The sequence below is a fragment of the Mustela lutreola genome, chromosome 8 (genome assembly GCF_030435805.1).
Source record: "Mustela lutreola isolate mMusLut2 chromosome 8, mMusLut2.pri, whole genome shotgun sequence".
NCBI lineage: Eukaryota > Metazoa > Chordata > Mammalia > Carnivora > Mustelidae > Mustela > Mustela lutreola.
The window spans coordinates 18,513,548-18,531,792 of record NC_081297.1 but is presented as its reverse complement, the minus strand read 5'-3'; the positions used below and the strand labels follow the sequence as shown (position 1 = coordinate 18,531,792).

General features: G+C 39.8%; 1 long non-coding RNA gene across 1 annotated transcript in view; it reads left to right on the top strand.

Annotated features, from left to right (window-relative positions):
- Positions 1-5,659: 5,659 nt before the first annotated feature.
- The window catches only part of LOC131839890 (uncharacterized), a 73,701-nt gene continuing 61,115 nt past the window's right edge, over positions 5,660-18,245 (top strand). Inside the window, exon 1 of the long non-coding RNA XR_009357059.1 lies at positions 5,660-5,724. This is a non-coding gene — a long non-coding RNA (uncharacterized LOC131839890). The remainder of the gene's footprint in view (positions 5,725-18,245) is intronic.

The following is an 18,245-nucleotide window of genomic DNA, read 5'->3' as shown; positions in this document are numbered from 1 at the left end:
GGTGAGTTTTTCTACCTTGTCCTTTTATCCTGATAAGAATAGATGAACTATAAAAGAAAGAAAGAAAGAAAAAAAAAAGAATAGTTAAATGAGAGAACAAAATACTAAAAGGCTAGCAATGACTCCAGAAAAATATACACTAACCAAATTAGAAGAGACCTGAAACTGGGGAGAGAAGAAAGGAGGAAAAGAAACAAACAAACCAAAAATACACATACATATATGACTGGTGAACAGAACAGAGCCACACACTTGATTTGGGGTGTATTTTGGTCTGTTAGAAGAAACTGCCTCCCAAAATTTTAAAGAAAGAAAAACTTATATATATACCAAAACAAGGGTAAACACAATGAAGGGATGGAATATGACTTGAAAAGATGAAAATTGAAAAATATTCCAAATATTCTAAAATATTCTAAATTGAAAATTGAAAATATTCTAAATAAGAAGTTGGTTGAAAAAAATGGGGTGGGGTGGAGGATATGATCAGGCTGGAGGCTAGAACAAAGCCTTGTGCTACATTTAGGGTATATTTTGATCTGTTAGAAGAAACTGTATCCCAAAATTTTAAAGAAGGAAAAACCTACATGTATACAAAAAATGAGGTTAAATACAATGAAGAGATAGAATATGGTTATAACAATGAAAATTAGAAAAGATTTTTTAAAAAGGTATTGATAAGATAAAATAATTTTTAAAAAGGTTAATATAGGGAAGAGGAAAAATTAAAAAGAATTGAATTAAAATTTAAAATATTTCACTTCAAAGACTAAAGAATCATGGGGAAAAAGCCATGACTTCTATGTGTTTCATTCCCCTAGCTCTGGAGTTCTGCAGTTCTCATTGATTGATGAACTTGGTCTTGCCTGGATGGTCTTGCTAATCTTCTGTTTGAGGGGCCTGTTGCAGTGATTCTCAAATGTCTTTGCCCCAGCCAGAATTACTGCCCTTCCCAGGGGCCAGGCTAAGTAATCTGCACGGTTTTGCTCTCAGGATGTTTTGTTCCCTGAATGCTTTCCATACAGCTATGGAGGATGGGAATGAAGATGGCAACCTCCCAATATCCAGCCTGGAGTTGCTGAGAGTTCTGGGCCCCCCTCCTCAGTGTCAGATAAAAGCCATCAATCCCTCCCATCTCCCTGGTCTCCGGTCACACTCTCAGCTCACATGGCCTGTGACCAAGCATTTCTATCATGGCGCATAGGCCTTTTTGGAGTCTCCAAAACCAGAAGATTCCTGCAGCACACTCTGGTGCAGCTCCTCCCAGAGGAGAAAGGTGAGTCTCCTGGGATCTGCCACTTGTGGGGTCCTTGCTAAAAAAGCAGTGGCCCAACTGTGCCTCAAATCATGGTTTATGGCAACTCTGAGCTGAAAGCCCACTCCTCAGTTCAGTCTCTGCATCTGGCTTCCCCACTCTGACACCTGGGAGCTCTGCCCCCTCCCCCCCCACTCAGATACTCCCGGTCTTTCTGTGACTCCATAGGTCCTGAGACCATACTGTCCCCATGACAGCACTACCTACCCCTTAGCCTCTGGAGCAACGTCCTTCAGTGGAGCAGACATCTGAAAGTTCCGATTATTTTGTGCTCCACTGCTCTATTGCTTGCCAGGAGCTGCCCTTCCCCACATGGTCTATCTTCCTGAATGTTGCTTCAGATTCACTTCTCCACACTTCCTACCTTCCAGAAAGTGGTTGCTTTTCTGTTCCTAGAATTGCTGCTCTTCTTCTCTTTGATCTGCTGTTGAGTGTGTAGGTGTTCAGAATGGTTTGGTAACTATCTACTTGAACTTCTGAGATCCAGTGGTATTAGGTCTTCTCCTCCTCTGTCATCTTGTTCCTCCCCCCAATCTACCCATTCCTGAAAAGATTAACATGACATTGATGTGAGTACTATTTATCATAATGAAACACCATTGTTCTTATGAAGATTTTCATTGTGAAATGAAGTTGTGTTATGTTATCAGAATCTGGTTGAGTGTAAATAGTGAAATGTTTTCTAATGAGCTCCTTTGAAATACAAATAACAATGTAATCTTTTATTGGCAAGCCTTGTTAAAACAAATATTCACAACAACCTCAAAATGACATACAAATATTAACATTATAAAAATTTTCTTTATTTAAAAAGTTATTCTTGGATAATGTAATCTTATTAGATTTAAAACAACACTTGGTTTATTTATTCATTTATATGTTACGGTAAATATGTGGTATGGTGGGGAAAGCAGGAGGTAGCAGACATGGGGACTAATCTCAATTTTCCTCTAATCCCTTGCAATCTTAGGCAAATCACTTAATCTCTTGAAGGCTCAGTTTCTTCACATGTAGACTAGATCATCTGGAAAACAAAATCCTGCTTCACTTCAGCAATAAGATTATGGATTCTCTTTTTAGGAACACATCTATAGCAAAACCAAATATCAAACCCAAGGATATGTAAGAATAGAAATATCCGTCTTTAGGTAGAATCTTAGTCATTGGAAATTTTTGAAAAAATTACCTTAATGTTTTTGCCTGGTTATGTGTAGTAGTCAGCCTATTTTTCTTTTATTACATACTCTATATAGTTATATTTCAATTCTATATTAAAAATATAATAAAATGAAATAATGAATCTGAAAACGTTTTACTAAAACAATTTTTAAAAAACATTTAAAAAAATCGCTGAACAGGGGTGCCTGGTTGTCTCAGTTTGTCCAATATCTGACTCGTGATCTTGGCTCAGATTATGATCTCAGGATTGTGAGATGGAGTCCTGCATAGGGCTCCATGCTGGGTGTGGAGTCTGCTTAAGATTCTCCCTCTGCCCCTTCCTCCCCCACTCTCTCTCTCTCTCTTTCTCTAAAAAAAAAAAAAAAAATTGTTGAACAATTACACTTATGATTAGCTCTACATTAGAAAACTGAAGGAAGACCCGAATATCATTAACACATGGTACATTTAGTAATTCTTTTTTTTTTAAAGATTTTATTTATTTATTTGACAGACAGAGATTACAAGTAGGCAGTGAGGCAGGCAAAGAAGAGAGGAGGAAGCAGGCTACCTGCTGAGCAGAGAGCCTGATGCGGGGCTCAATCTCAGGATCCTGGGATCATGACCTGAGCCGAAAGCAGAGGCTTTAACCCAATGAGCCACCCAGGCACCACACATTTAGTAATTCTTATTTAATACTTCATCTTGTTTACATCATTTTTATAACTTGATTGTACTGTAATTCTCTGAAAAGATAGAACTCAGAGAAAATTCTATACATTTTTCAGTTAATAGCTCAGTAGTCAACATTCATTTAACAAATGGATGGATTTGTACCAGATTTAGTGGCAGCTTTTTCACTTGGAGGTAGAGCTCTAATGTGCCTTATTTGCTTTATCGATCTTACTTTTTAAATTTATTTATTTATTTATTTTTAAAGATTTAGTTATTTTGGAGAGAAAGAGAGCATGAGAGCAGGGGCAGGGGCAGAGAGGGAGAGGAAGAATCTCAAGCAGATTCTGCACTGACCATGGAGCCCCACATGGGTCTCAATCTCACAACCCTGAGATCCTGACTTGAGCTGAAATCAAGAGTTGATGTCTTACTGATTGAGCCATCCAGGTGCCCTGAATAGTCTTGCTTTTTTTATTTTAAAAAAAATTGTTTTTAGGAGTTATCTTGACAAAATGGTATTTAATTAAAGTGGAATCTGGGAATAAGTTTTATTTATGCTATCCTAGTATTTTTTATTGCTATGAGTGACAATGAAAATGATCAAAATAATGAATTTAACATGTGGATATTGATGAGAGGCCAAACAGCATAGGGGGGGAAGGGCAGGAATTTGATCAGGGCTTATCTAATCCTTCAGGTTAGAAGGGCATTCGCAAAACGGACAACGGGCAGATTGCAGCCCTTGTAAGCTGTCCTCTTATAACTTACACAGTCCTCAGTTTAGGACTTTTTGAACATACACATCAGTGGAAACAATCTTTTGAGGAAAAAAAGAATCTGTGACATTAACAGCCCATGTCTTTTTGAGAGGCGTCTTTCTTCGGTCTTCACTTCTTGACCTCTCAGCTGTGTTCGGTGCTATTTGGCCACTTCCTCCTTCTTGAAGCTCTTCCCTCTTTTAACTGCAGAGACTAGCTGCTTCTTACTTCTGCTTTCATGTCTCTGAGTGTTCCTCCTGCCTCTTAAATATGATTGTCCCTTGGATTCTATCCTCAGCCTTCTCTTCCTGACCTGCCCACTCTCACCTGCTTCTATGGCAGAAGTCACTACCTCATCTATATTGTTAACTCCCAGATTTCCTTCTCTAATCCTGAACTCTGTCCCAAGAGTTAGATTCACAGATGTTCTTTGGGCATCTTGAACTCCATATGTCCATAATGGAACCCACTACTTTTCCCTAATAACATTCTGTTTTTCCTTTGTGTATGTTGCTCAGTTAATGAGAAGACCCCATGTGAATCTTCTTTTTGTAATTAATTAATTTTTAAAAAAGTAATCTCTATACCCAGCATGGGGCTTGAACTCATGACCCTGAGGTTAAAAGTTGCATGCTCTGCCAACTGAGCCAGCCAGGTGCCCCCTGTGTGAATCTTTATGTGTCACCCATAAATCTATTTTCCAGCCCTCAGTGGCTCCCCCTGCAGTTCTTTCTTTGCCATAACTTCCTAAAGAGTGATAATAGTCTCCTCTGGGGTGTTTTGCTATGGACAGGTCACAATATCCAAATAAGCAAAAGGTTGCTTTTTGAAAACATTTTATTAGGAGACAGAAAGTATTTTCTAAAAATAACACAATGGAAGTAAAATAATTCATTAAGCAAATACTTACTGAGTCCTACTCTGTGCTGGGTGCTGGGGATGCCATGGTGTTGGAGGCTGGTTTTTTTATTGACCTCTGAGTTTGGGACTAAGGGATGGGTGGAGGGGGCAAAATAGAGCTGAAGCAAACAGTCACACAAATACATGGGAACCCTGACTGTGGCCAGTGCGGGGAAGAAGAGGCTCCTAAATTGGTCATAATAGTGTGATTGAATCCAGGTGGGGAGCCCCTGAAAGGCTTCCCCTGAGGAAGCTTATCGAGAGCCAATATCTAAAAGATAATGTGGTAGATTGATTGTGACATTGTCCTAATTATTTCTACCCTTTTAAGGCGACTTGGCATCTCCTCCCCTCAAGAGAATCTCTTCATGACTCTTTTCATCTGGGCCGACTTTGTGACTTACCTTGGCCAATAGAATGTGGAAGAAATAATGAGGGGTGACTTCTGAATTTCGGCCTGAAGAGGCTTTGCACATGACCATTCAGGCTCTGAAAATCCCGTCAGCCCTGTTCCGAATAAGCTGGGCAAAGCTTCTGCATGGTAGTAGACAAGTGGCCTCCCCGACCCCATAACTGGCAACCAGCTAACTGCCAGACCTGTGAGCGAGGCCATCCAAGACCAGCCAGGCCCCAGCTGACCCGTTAAGCAAGCGCAGAGCCATGAACAAGCCAGCTGAGATCCGCCAAGCCTGGCCCAGAGCCGCTGAACCATCCGGCTGACTCAGCTCTCTGAGCCATAATTAGTGTTTGTTGTTTTAAGAGACTGAGTTTTGACATATTTATTAGCTGTCGCAGCTAACTGGTACAGATGAGTAGGGATTAACTAGGCAGAGAGTTTTATAGATAGAGAGGACAGCGTGTGCCAACCCTGTGTGAGGATGGAGCATGGCGGTTTCCCAGGACTGCAAAGGGACCTGGGTGAGTGGATTGTAACCATCGTTGGGGGTGTGGGGTGGGACCCTGTGAGCTGGTTCTGAGTGGGGAGAGCCAGAGCTATACAGAAACTAGCAGACCGTGTTAAAGACTTGAGTCTTGCTTCTAAGAATAATGAGAATGCACACATAGGTTTCAAGCAGGAAGGACGTACAACTAGAATTGGGTTTTGGAATTTGGGTGAAGTTTGAAGAATAGTTTCTGGGGGTGGGGTCAGAGTAGAAATGGGAGTGTTGCAGTAGTCAGTAGTCATTTTTTGAGAGAGAGAGAGAGAGTGTGTGTGTATGTGTGAGAGGGGGGAAGGTCAGAGGGAGAAGCACATTCCCCTCGGAGCTGGAAGCCCCACGCAGGATCCCACCCCGGGACTCTGGGTGCACGACCTGAGCAGAAGGCACTGTCTTAACCTATCGAGCCATCTAGGCAACGCCCCCCCCCCCCGCCAACTTTTTTTTCAAATAAGTCAATTTTAATAAGATCCCCTATGCACACATTTCCTACTGAAAACTGAAATAGCACATCAAAAAATTTTGATTACAAAGTCTAAAAACCAGAAAATCTAGCCTATGTACCTGCCCTAATCATGCTCTAACCAAACCACCCAAAGTTTTCCTGTATTCCTTCTGCACAAGTTAGTTGGCTTCCAATTTTTGGTATTAGGTCTCATCTTAATGACTTCAGGTCTCTCAAACACACAGGCAACATTCAGAACCTATTAGTGCTTCCTTAAATTAAAAGGTAGAAGTATACTGAAGTCATTCAAAGGCAAGCTACAGGATTCCTTACAAATTACTGGTATCACGGTAGAAAAGATACAAAAAAAAAAAAAAAAAAAACCAAGAAAAAGAAAAACCTTACAATATCACAGATTATCAAAATATTATAGTTTGCCCTAACACAGAGCAGCTTTCAAAGCTACTGCAAAACGATCCTAAAGTCACTAGCAAAAAGAAACAGTATAAGAATGAAAGTTTGTTTACATTGGTTCCATGTCATAATTATTCTCCATGCTGGTTTCCTCAGAAAGATCTTTATGATATGCGCAATAATGACAGCAACATCTGAATCTTTCCACTCTGGTTTCACCCTGATCCGTTTTCTTCTGCTGTAGATCTTTTGGAAGCTGGGACCCCAGGTTGAGGTAGCACAAGTCAGGCAAGAGACCACAAGAATGTAGAGCAGGATGGTGATGGTGATAGGGCCATGACCTTGCCCAGTTCAAGAGACTCCACTATTTATTCTGTGGTTTACAGGAATGACTGTCAAGGATTTGCGCAGATCATCCTTTGGAACCTGGGAGTAGAAATGATTGGATGGATTTAAGAGATAGTTAGGGAGATGGCACGTATCAGTGATTGATAGGGTATACAAATATGGAGTTTCTAGGGACACATCAAGGGCAACTGCTAGGTTCTTGGTGGAGAATACCAGTCGTTGAGCTGGAGAACAATGAAAGAAGATCACATATGGAGAGAATGATCTTAAGTTTGGATTTCAACGTGTTGATTTGAAGTGCCTTTGAGATTCCTGAGAAGATATCCAAGTAGGCAGTTGGGTATGTGACGCGGGAGCTCAAGTAAGAGATCTGGTTGGAAACATAGTTTTGAGTCTTTTGTGTATATGGCATCCAAAGGCTTGAAAGACCTATCTTCAAGAGACAATCTCACCAGAGTTTAGGTGATTGTTTCAATATTCCTAATGCTTTCAGAAATGGTCACTGAGCTCTTAGGACTTCTCTCTCCAGAAATTATTTCTGAGCATGAAATTATTTCTGATGATGTGAGGCTCACAGGTCATCTCTTCTTTCTGACCAATGGTGGGCAGCTATCTCCTTTATGTATCATTTAGTCCTCAAGAAACAATTAAAATGGGGCACCTGGGTGGCTCAGTGGGCTAAGGCCTCTGCCTTCGGCTCGGGTCGTGGTCTCAGGATCCTGGGATTGAGCCCCGCATCAAGCTGTCTGCTCGGCACGAAGCCTGCTTCCTCCTCTCTCTCTCTGCCTGCCTCTCTGCCTACTTGTGATCTGTCAAATAAATAAATAAATAAAAATCTTAAAAAAAAAAAAGAAAATAAACAATTAAAATGGTTGCTGTTTTTTGAAACCACTGGACTGAATACTCTTGGTCTGAGTGGAATTCTGAGGTACACAAAAACTATCACTTTTGTGCTTTTCCTTACAGTAATACAGCTAAAAACCCAGGAATTATTTCTTCTTTAGTTTCTATCTCCAATGCAGTGCATAACAGATTCTCACAATTGCACTTCTCTTGAATAGATCTCCTCGTTCCTTCTCATTCCCTTTGTTGGTCTATTTCTTGTCTTCATTTACCTCTTCGCCTCTAGTTTAACCTCCACCCAGTACATTTTATTTTCCCCCATAGAGCTGTCACCACTTTTTCCAAAATGCCAATTTGACCATATCACTATCCTAAAGGACCCGCAGGGCAAAGCCCAAACACCTGGGGATGTTTACTGTACTGGGATACTTTAAAGTAGGTTTTTAGGAAGAAAAGCTAGCAAAACAACCAGTACTTGTTTTCCTAGTGGGTCAAATCAAAACAAAGAGTAGTAGCTCTGAGCAGGACAAAAGCACTGTTAGAAAGATCATATTATTATTTTTTTTCAAGATTTATTTACTTATTTGAGAGAGAAAGAGTGTGAGTGGGGGGAGGGGCAGAGGGAGAAAATCTGAGATTAAGACCTGAGCTGATATCATGAGTTGGATGCGTAACCGACTGAGCCACCCAGGCGCCTCTAGAAGAAAGATCATATTAAATAAATAGTCAGGGTCACTTCAGTTGATATAATGGTAACTGAAATTGAGCTTTTGGTGGCTACCTTCAAATTGAGGTTCTAGGATCATATTCGTCTCATGCTTATAAAACCGTTAATAAATATTTGATTACTGCTGTACTTGATGGTCCATTCCATTTAAATAGCAAAACTAGAATTTATTTCACGTTGCTGTAATTGCCCTCTTAAAGCATTTAGATTCCACATTATAGTACTTAAGTTCTTAGTTATGGCTATCAATTTATTCCTTTCTTCTCACGAAGTAGAGAAAATATTTTGTACAGATAGACTTTATATCTATTTTCTTGGACTATTCTTTTCCTTTGAAAGACTTTTTTTTTTTTTTTTTTAGCTTTGTAACTTTTCAAGATTATTCTGGCATTATTCATCTCTTCTATTCCAAATGGTTTAAAAACATTCATCATTTTTCTCAGATGATAAACAACAAAATATGGCTTAGGGTTTAGAAGACAAAGAAAAATATCTCTGGTTTCATTTTGAAGTTCTTTAGAGAGAATTTCTGTAATGTTGGCACATAATAAAAATTTGGAAATAAAGGATAAATTCCAATCTGGAATGCAATTATCAGCAAACCACTAGATTTGCTGCATACCTATGTGAAGAACTGTGTAACACAACTCCCTGTGTCTTAATAATCTCCAGAAACTTCTCCATCACAGCCAATAAAACATAATAGTGTGGTGTGCAATACATTTTTACTAAAGCATATGGCATTTTATATCTATGTTTCACATATAATTCTCTTAAAAACTTGGTAGCTTCTTTGCAGGTTGTTGTTAAACAGAATTAGTAATACTGAAAGTATTTTTTAAGTTTTAAAATAGTCTCACCAATCCCTGTCATCATTGGATCCGAAGTATGTGCTTGACAAAGCTCATTTGAAATTCTTGGCTCTTCTGTCTCACACTTAATTCGTAAAATGTTCCCTCCTGTTGGCATTGCCATCATTAGGCTGCCCATCTGTTGTAATTCGGATCAAGTCTGAGTGGCTGTCAATGAGTTAAAGGCCTGTAAGGCAGCCACACGGAGATGCACCTAAGAGAGCTGAGCTTTACTGAATGTGGCCTGGTCCATTTCCTGCATGTCTGTTACGCACAGGAACACCTAGTGCACTGACAATGTCCTACAACACTTCTGTCTTTGGTATTCCAAAGATTTTATTTCAAAATGCATACATTTCTCTCTCTATATATATATTTAAACACACACACATATTTAAATTTCTTGATGATTTTCAAATCTGCAATCTATTACTTTTATTCACAGTAAAACACTGTTTGAAAATATAAAACATTTCGGGGGTGCCTGGCTGGCTCAGGCAATAGACCATGTGACTCCTGATCTCAGGGTTCTGAGTTTGAGCCCCACATTGGGTTTTCGAGATTACTTTAAACACACACACAGACCCACAGTTGCTGAGTTTCAGGTACTCTATTTTCCAGATTTATCAGGCATGTTTCATCACCATCTTCAGGCCTACTCTGTGGTAGTTTGAAGTGAAGTTCACTACTGTCGTGGTCTCCAAATATTTCTGCATTTTAAAGCCAGAATTGGTAAAGAGTGTAAAGGTTAAGTGTGTGAACGCTGTACCCAGGCTGTCTAGGTTGGAACCCAGCTCTGGGTTTACTGGCTGTGTGCTGTTGGCCAGGTCATTTAACCTCTCTGTGCTTCAGTTTCCTCAACTATAAAAGGGAGATGATCACTGTACATGCATGTTAGGATTCATTCTTTGTATTTATCTTGAGGCTAAAATAAGAAAAACACTTAGAACAGTTCCTGGCACTTGGAAAATACTATATATAGCTGGCTTTATTTATAATGTATTTCAGACATAAAAATCTAGATTTAGCTTTTAAAAACTTTGTTTTTTAAGTAAGCTCTACACCCATTGTGGGGCTTGAACTCACAACCCTGAGATCAATACCTGACCTGAGATCAAGAGTCAGATGCTTACTGGACTGAGCTACCCAGGGGTTCCTACATCTTTTCTTTAAGAGAAGGAACACAGAAGCAGAGTTCACAATAAAATGTTAGAGAGCAATTGAATATTTATTTATTGATTAATGATTTTATGTACTTATTTGAGAGAGAGAGAGAGGGAGAGAAGCAGAGTCCCTGCTGAGCAGAGAGCCTAACACTGGGTTCGATCTCAGGACTCTGAGATCATGACCTGAGGCAAAGGTATATGCTTCATCACCTGAGACATCCAGGAGCCCCAGCAAGTGAATATTTAAAGTGATATATTATAATTAGATATTAATTTATTCAATAAGCTTTAAACAATGTTTTGATTGCCTACAAAGGGAAAAATGCCAGGTGGTGGGGAAATTATGAGAAGAAACAAAGCCTCTTCCCCCAAGAGGGTCCCACTTGTCGAGACACAAGCATCAGGAAACTGCTACAAAACCCAGTTCTTGATGCCTCACAGGGTGGTACACAGCATACAGCGAGAAGACAGAGGAGAGAAAATTGCACACTGTTAATTAATAAAAATTTAACAGAGTACATTTTAAAGACCTAATTGACTTTATTAATTGATTCATGAATCAGACAACATCCCATCCAGGTAGAGAAGAGCTCCGAAGGACTACAGAAAGGGAAAAGTTTTGAAAGGCGGGACTAGGAAGTCATAAACTGAAAAAAAGGATTATTTCCGGTGACGTCACCTTCATTTGGGGACAAAAGGGCCCCAGTAGGTAGATTACCTCAACTTCCTTTGGGAGCAGGATAGGGTCCATGTACAGCTTACCTTAATGGTGCTGACCAGAGAATTCCTGACTGAACGGTTATGAACACATTTGTGGAGGGTTGAAACTGCAGTTAAAATATTATTAAGTCTTCGTTTACTGACTTGAGACCTTAACCTGAGTAATGCCATTTTGGGCCTTTTTTTTTTTTTTCTTTTTAAACAATACTTATTTCTGATTAGAAGAAAGATCTTCTCTTTCAGCACGACATAATAAAAGTTTGCACATGCTGTCAAAATATTTTTAAAGGCAGTCATTATTTTGGTCATGCAAGCATTCTAGCAAAGCCAAAACAAATTCCCAAGGAAAATTTGCTGTGCTCCTATATGCAATTTTATGATGAAGCTAAAATAATTTAACCAGTGTGGTACTAGTATGGTACTAACCAGAAATCTAAATTAAATGGAATAAGACTGCATAAAAGTCCAAGGAGGGGCACCTGCGTGGCTCTGTGGGTGAAAGCCTTTGGCTTGGGTCATGGTCTTAGGGTCCTAGGATCAAGCCCCGCATCCCGCTCTCTGCTCAGCGGGGAGCCTGCTTCCCTTCCTCTCTCTCTGCCTGCCTCTCTGCCTACTTGTGATCTCTGTCTGCCAAATAAATAAATAAAATCTTTAAAAAAAAGAAAAAAGTCCAAGGAAAATGAACACCTCCCCACTGATCATGAAAGGATTATTTTTTAAAATTTATGGGTTAGGGATGCCTAGCTGGCTTAATCAGTAGAGCATGTGACTCTTGACATGGGGTTGTGAGTTCAAATCCCACATTGGGAATGAAGTCTACTTAAAACAAAAAAAGGTAGGGGCTTCTGGGTGGCTCAGTCAGTTAAGAATTGGACTCTTGATTTCTGTTCAGGGCATGATGTCAGGGTCTTGAGGTTGAGTCCTGCTTTGGGCTCTGTGATGGACCTGTAGCCTGCTTAAGATACTCTCTCTCCTGCTTAAGATTCTCTCTCTCCCTTCTCCCCCTCCCCCTTCTTCCCCTCCCCCCACTTAAAAAAGATAATAGGCTCCAGCAGTCTCATAAACTACTAAAAATACTAACGTAAAAGCATCAATTTGGCATATGAAGGAGAACTTAGGAATACTTACCAGAAGACATATTATTTCACATACCCTTTGAATAAGTAATTCTTTTTCTAACAATTTATTCTAAGGACATAATCGGGAATATGGAAAGAAAATGTAGCTGCAAGAAAGTTCATGACGTTGCTGTTCAAAACAGAAAGACAAGGATACTAATGTTTCACAGTAAAGGCTAGGATGAAAAATGTGGGAATCATCCTTCCTGGAATATTACAGAGCTGTTCAAGTGTTACTTCAAGGGCATGAAAATATTTGGGATGCATTGTTGAACAAAAAAGTCATAATATAGAACTCAATTCAGATAACATTTTTATAAACTCTACAGCTGACACCTGTTTTTCTGCCTTTTTCACTGTGTATTTATATGTATTAAAAAGCTGTATAAATAACTTAATAATAGTGACCTCTGAGTAGTGAGATTATAGGTAATTTTTATTTCATTTTTGCTTATTTACATTTTCTCAAGTTTCTTACATAAACATGTATATATATAGGTATACACACACACACATACACACACACAAACATAGTATGTATATGTATGTACATAAATATTTCTATCTATATCTGGCATCTATATTTCTACATTTCTCCCTGTATATTTATACACATTAAATACATTATATATATTTTGTGCATTACATACACTTATACACGTTACATACATTGTATATATTACTTATATATATTTGCTGAAGTTTCTCCCATAAACATATATACACACGTATATATGCTTATATATGTGTGTATGTATGTATACATTAATGCATACAAACATATTCTTTTTTTTTTTTTAAAGATTTTATTTATTTGACAGACAGAGATCACAAGTAGTAGGCAGAGAGGCAGACAGAGAGGGAGGAGGAAGCAGGCTCCCCATGGAGCAGAGAGCCCGATGTGGGGCTTGATCCCAGGACCCTGGGATCGTGACCTGAGCCGAAGACAAAGGCTTTTAACCCACTGAGCCACCCAGGCGCCCCAAACATATTCTTCGAAATCAGAAGAAAGCATTTTAAAAAAAGGCAACCATCTTAATAGTCAGATCCTATGAATTTATTATTGGGTTTGCATTAATTATTTTTTAGTACGATGTGAAAAAGCCTTCCATCCCACAGTGTGGTAAGTAAAAAAGCAGGGAGCCTTCCTCTAGGATGATATTCCACAGCCTCTCAAAATGAGGTCAATGAGTTTTTTTGTGTTTTTGTGGGGTTTTTTTACATAAATTACCTTTGACGAGTTCTGAGGAAGGTCTGGCTTATTTTAAATTCTGCGATTAGGGAGTAGTTTCACAGCAAGGTTTGAATATCATTGCAGAATGACTAATGTGGACAAATATAATCATCTTTGTCTAAAGCTGTGTGGTTTAAGTAGCTCTTTCATATACACCATCTTAACTGAGTGCTTCTAACGGCCCTGAAATACGAATAAGATATATTTGCATATGAGGAAACTGAAATTTCTAAAGGTAAAGGAATTTGTTCATGGTCACCCAGCTATTAGCTGGTAGAACTGGGCTTAAGCCCAGGTCTTGTGATAAGAGACAATCAAGAGGGAGTAGCATACTCCATAATCTTTTTACCACACTATTTTCCTAACATTCAAAAATGTTAACTTACTAGGCAAATGCCCCATTCCTATTCAGGATGATACCTGTCTGAAGAGCCTTTGAGGGGCACCTTGATTACTCTACTCTATGACACTTTACCCAGAAGAACAGTCCTAGGCACAAAAGCCAGGAAATTCCCACAGATTAGAAAGAGTAGACTAGGGTAGATGAGAGCTAGTGTCATCCTCTCATGGTCATTCTTTTTTTTTTTTTTTTAAAGATTTTATTTATTTATTTATTTGACAGATAGAGATCACAAGTAAGCAGAGAGGCAGGCAGGGAAAAGAGAGAAGGAAGCAGGCTCCCCGCAGAGCAGAGAGCCAGATGTAGGGCTCCATCCCAGGACTCTGGGACATGACCTTAGCCAAAGGCAGAGGATTTAACCCACTGAGCCACCCAGGTGCCCCTCTCATGGACAGTCTTAAGATGACCCACCGCCACCCTTACTGCTCTACGCCTGGCGCATCACATACACTAACACATCAGCAACTTGGGAGACAGGCTTTATGATTCTCATTATAGCTGAGAAAAACGGAGCCTCAGAAAATTGCCCTTGGTCACAAAGCTGATGAAGGGCAAATGTGGGATTGGAATATGGCTATATCGACTCCAGACCCTTTCTGTGAGCTAATTTAAACCCAACTTTCCTTGACTTAATCTGGGTTTGAATTGGGCAGAGAAAACATATATCTTCCAGGCGCTGACCGCGTGAGTTTCAGAGCACGTGGTTCTGTTGGAGAGAAAACTGTTCACAAAGTGGTGATGGAACCCAATGCCAAGAGGAAAGTTATGGCACTGGAGCAAAAGAGCTTTTCACAGACAAAGGGAAGCCTTGAGTCTTTTCTTATTTTCCTTTCTTCTTTTGTACATGTTCACCTTACTATTAATAATTTCCTATACTCCTTAATGTAGTTTCCATCACTGAGATGGAAAGTTCTACCAAAAAGAAAGAAAGAAAGAAAAAAAGAACAGAAGGAGGAGGGAGGAGGAGAAAATCAGGAAAAAACTATATTGTCTTCTCTCAAGTTTTTGATGAGGTCTAGCACCTAAACAGTTTTCTGTCTAGCAACTTGATCTTTTCTGATCGAACAGAGAAAGATCCTTTACTAGTTCAGATTAGAACGATTCCAAATATTTGAAAACACAATATTTGTGTTTGGTATCCTGATTATTGCTCCTACGGCTTATAATACAAACTTTGTTCGATTGCCGATTGAATCAGATCTCAAATCTGGTCAGGAGAAGTAGCCATTGCATGTCTTATTTCTCTTGACAGTTATTTATACAAGGGTTCAAACATTTTGGTGTCAAAGAACTCTATGGCACAGGACGAAAGCTGTAACTTTCAGTTTGAGTAGCGTTAACAGTATTTGCTGTTTTTGATCTCCTGTGACCAGTTAAAAATTCATATTCTTGAAGTGCCTGATGACTCAGTTGGTGGAACCTGCGACTCTTGATCTCAGGGTTCTGAGTTCAAGCCCCATGTTCGGTGTAGAAATTACGTAAAAAATTTTTAAAAATCTTAAAAAAATAGTACTCTTTTTAAAATTTTAATTCCAGTGTAGTTAACATACAGTGTTGTAGTAGGTTCAGGTGTACAATACAGTGACTCCACACTTCCATACCTTACCCGTGTTCCTCACAGTAAGTGTCCTCTTCACCCCACCCCCATCACCTGTTTCACCCCTCCCCCTTCCTCCTCCCCTCTGGCAACCCTCAGTTTGTTCTCTGTAGTTAATAGTGTGTTTCTTGGTCTGTCTCTCTCTTCTTTAAAAAATTAGTATTGTAATGCAAAGGATTACAGACTGATCTTATCAATTAATATATGTGTGTCAAAGTGTATATATTTAGAATAAAATCCAGCTATATGTATACATTCACACATGTACATATATATACACATACAGATATGCATTCATATATACACTTTCTATATGCAATATATAAGTGTGTTATATATGTGCATGTTTTTATATGTACATAATTTTTTTCAGTGTTGAGCAGTTTTTAGAAAATTACAGTTCCTATTTTCATTCCTTCCAAATCACTTTTTAAAACACCCCAAGGGGGGCACCTGGGTGGCTCAGTGGTTATGCATCTGCCTTCAGCTCAGGCCACAATCCCAAGGTTCTAGGATTGAGTCCCACATCGGGCTCCCTGCTTGGCGGGAGGCCTGCTTCTCCCTCTCCCACTCCCTCTGCTTGTGTTCCCTCTGTTGCTGTGTCTCTCTCTGTCAAATAAATAAATAAAACCTTTTTTAAAAAAATAAAATAAAAAAATAAAACACTCCAAGGGACATAGCAACATCAAACTAAAGACAATCTCCCAAATTGTGTACCTATCAATTCTTAACTAATCAGATATTACGAATGTCTTTTAATGTTTGTGTTTCCTCCTGACCAACCTTTGACTTTTTCAGAAGAGCAGAGACAAGGGAAGAACAAAATGGTTCAAAGAGGGGTACTTATGGGGCGCCTGGGTGGCTCAGTGGGTTAAGCCTCTGCCTTCGGCTCAGGTCATGATCCCAGGGTCCTGGGATCGAGTCCCGCACTGGGCTCTCTGCTCAGCAGGGAGCCTGCTTCCTCCTCTCTTTCTGCCTACTTGTAATCTCTGTCTGTCAAATAAATAAATAAAATCTTTAAAAAAAAAAGAGGGGGTACTTGTCATTTCTTGATCTGCATTTGAAGCATTAACTTGGTATTTGAGAAAGGAATCATTAGTCACAATTGTAGAAGTGGAATTTTAGAACTCGTATAAATATAAACATTTCCTGGCTTACAAATAACAGACAATTACAAATGTTTATCCCTCATTCCTTGCCAGAGCCTCAGCTATTTCCATCAAAGCTACCATGCCGGAGGGGAGGGGTTGAGAAGGAACAGAGCTTCTCCAGGTTCTGAAAAGGACCGTGTTGTGAACAAGTATAGGCATCAGACTGGGACAGATCTGGTGTGTCCTTGAGCTCAGGTGCCTCTCACACTAAAGCATTATTTTTTTCTTCTCAAATCTCATTTTACTTCCCCCAATATCCTAAGTTACAAAGCGTGCTCCCTCCCTTCCTGTAGGATGTTAAAAAATGCAAATGTCTCTGGGATGTTCAAGGAGTCTTAGTCATTCATATCTTTGTGTAAACGGGCTCAAAAAAAGGTTGTTTTTCTTAAAGCACCTAAAAGAAACAAAGGATGCCAAGTTCGCTGGGATTCTGGAAGAATTCTGAGGGTGAGGACGCTGAGCCTACAGTGGTCCCCAAGCTTCCGTGGGAGGTGAGGGGGACTGGGGAAGGACAGAAAGAGAGAATGGTGCCAGAAATAAACTGCCTACTGTCAGAATTTGTCTATATCTGGCCACGTCTCAAGGCTTTAATTTTTAGTTTGGAAGGGAAAACATTATCCATTCAAACATCCAATTCTTCTCCCCTTGGCAGACAAACTTCTAGTTATCCCCTTACTTCAGGCAGGGAGAGGCAGAGAATAGCCCCCATCTTAACTGGTGCAGAAGTTTCCTATTTCCTGTTTTTGTTGTACCATGGAAAAATTTTCCATATGTATCTGCAGTGCATTACGGACTCTTAAAACTTTAGAAAGACTGGAAGTGCCCTGTTAGGTCCTTCTTATGCAAGCCGCGTCCCAGAGAGAAGGGCTTGAGTTTTCCGAGCAAAGTGGCGTCAGAGCCAGGGACAGAAACCACCTCGCTGGTGGTGAAGTTCAATAGTAAAAGCCAAGTAACAACAATGGGCGAAAGTGAACCAATTCAACTCGCCAGTTTCACTTTCCTAAAGTGTTGTGTTTTAAAACCAATTTTTTTTTTTTTTTTGCAAAGTTGTACTAACCTGAAAATGTGTGCAATGCTCGTTGAGTTGGTTAACACGTTCTGTCTTATTCCCACCATCCCTATCTGTTTCCTCTTGTGGGGGCTGTCTCGCTGCTTTAGTCTGCTGGCCCTCTGTTTCCCTGGCGGCTTCTTACTTTTCAGGGAAGAGAGGGGGTGTTGGGCAGGAAAGCTCCTATTCCTTTTACAACTTCCCTCTCCTTAGGGGGAGACCAACTAGTGCATTCGATGCCTGGGAGCTATCAGGCTCTGGACCCCTGGGCCAGGCCTGCCCTGTCATGCTCCAATTTACATGACTTGATTAGGATGTCGGTTCATCTAACAGGTGAAAATGAAATTAACAGCTCAATTTGCATTCACCCTAGGGTATATGCCCCCAGAATTTCGAGGCGTGTGACATTGTTAATGTATTTACATGCCAGCAACAGTCT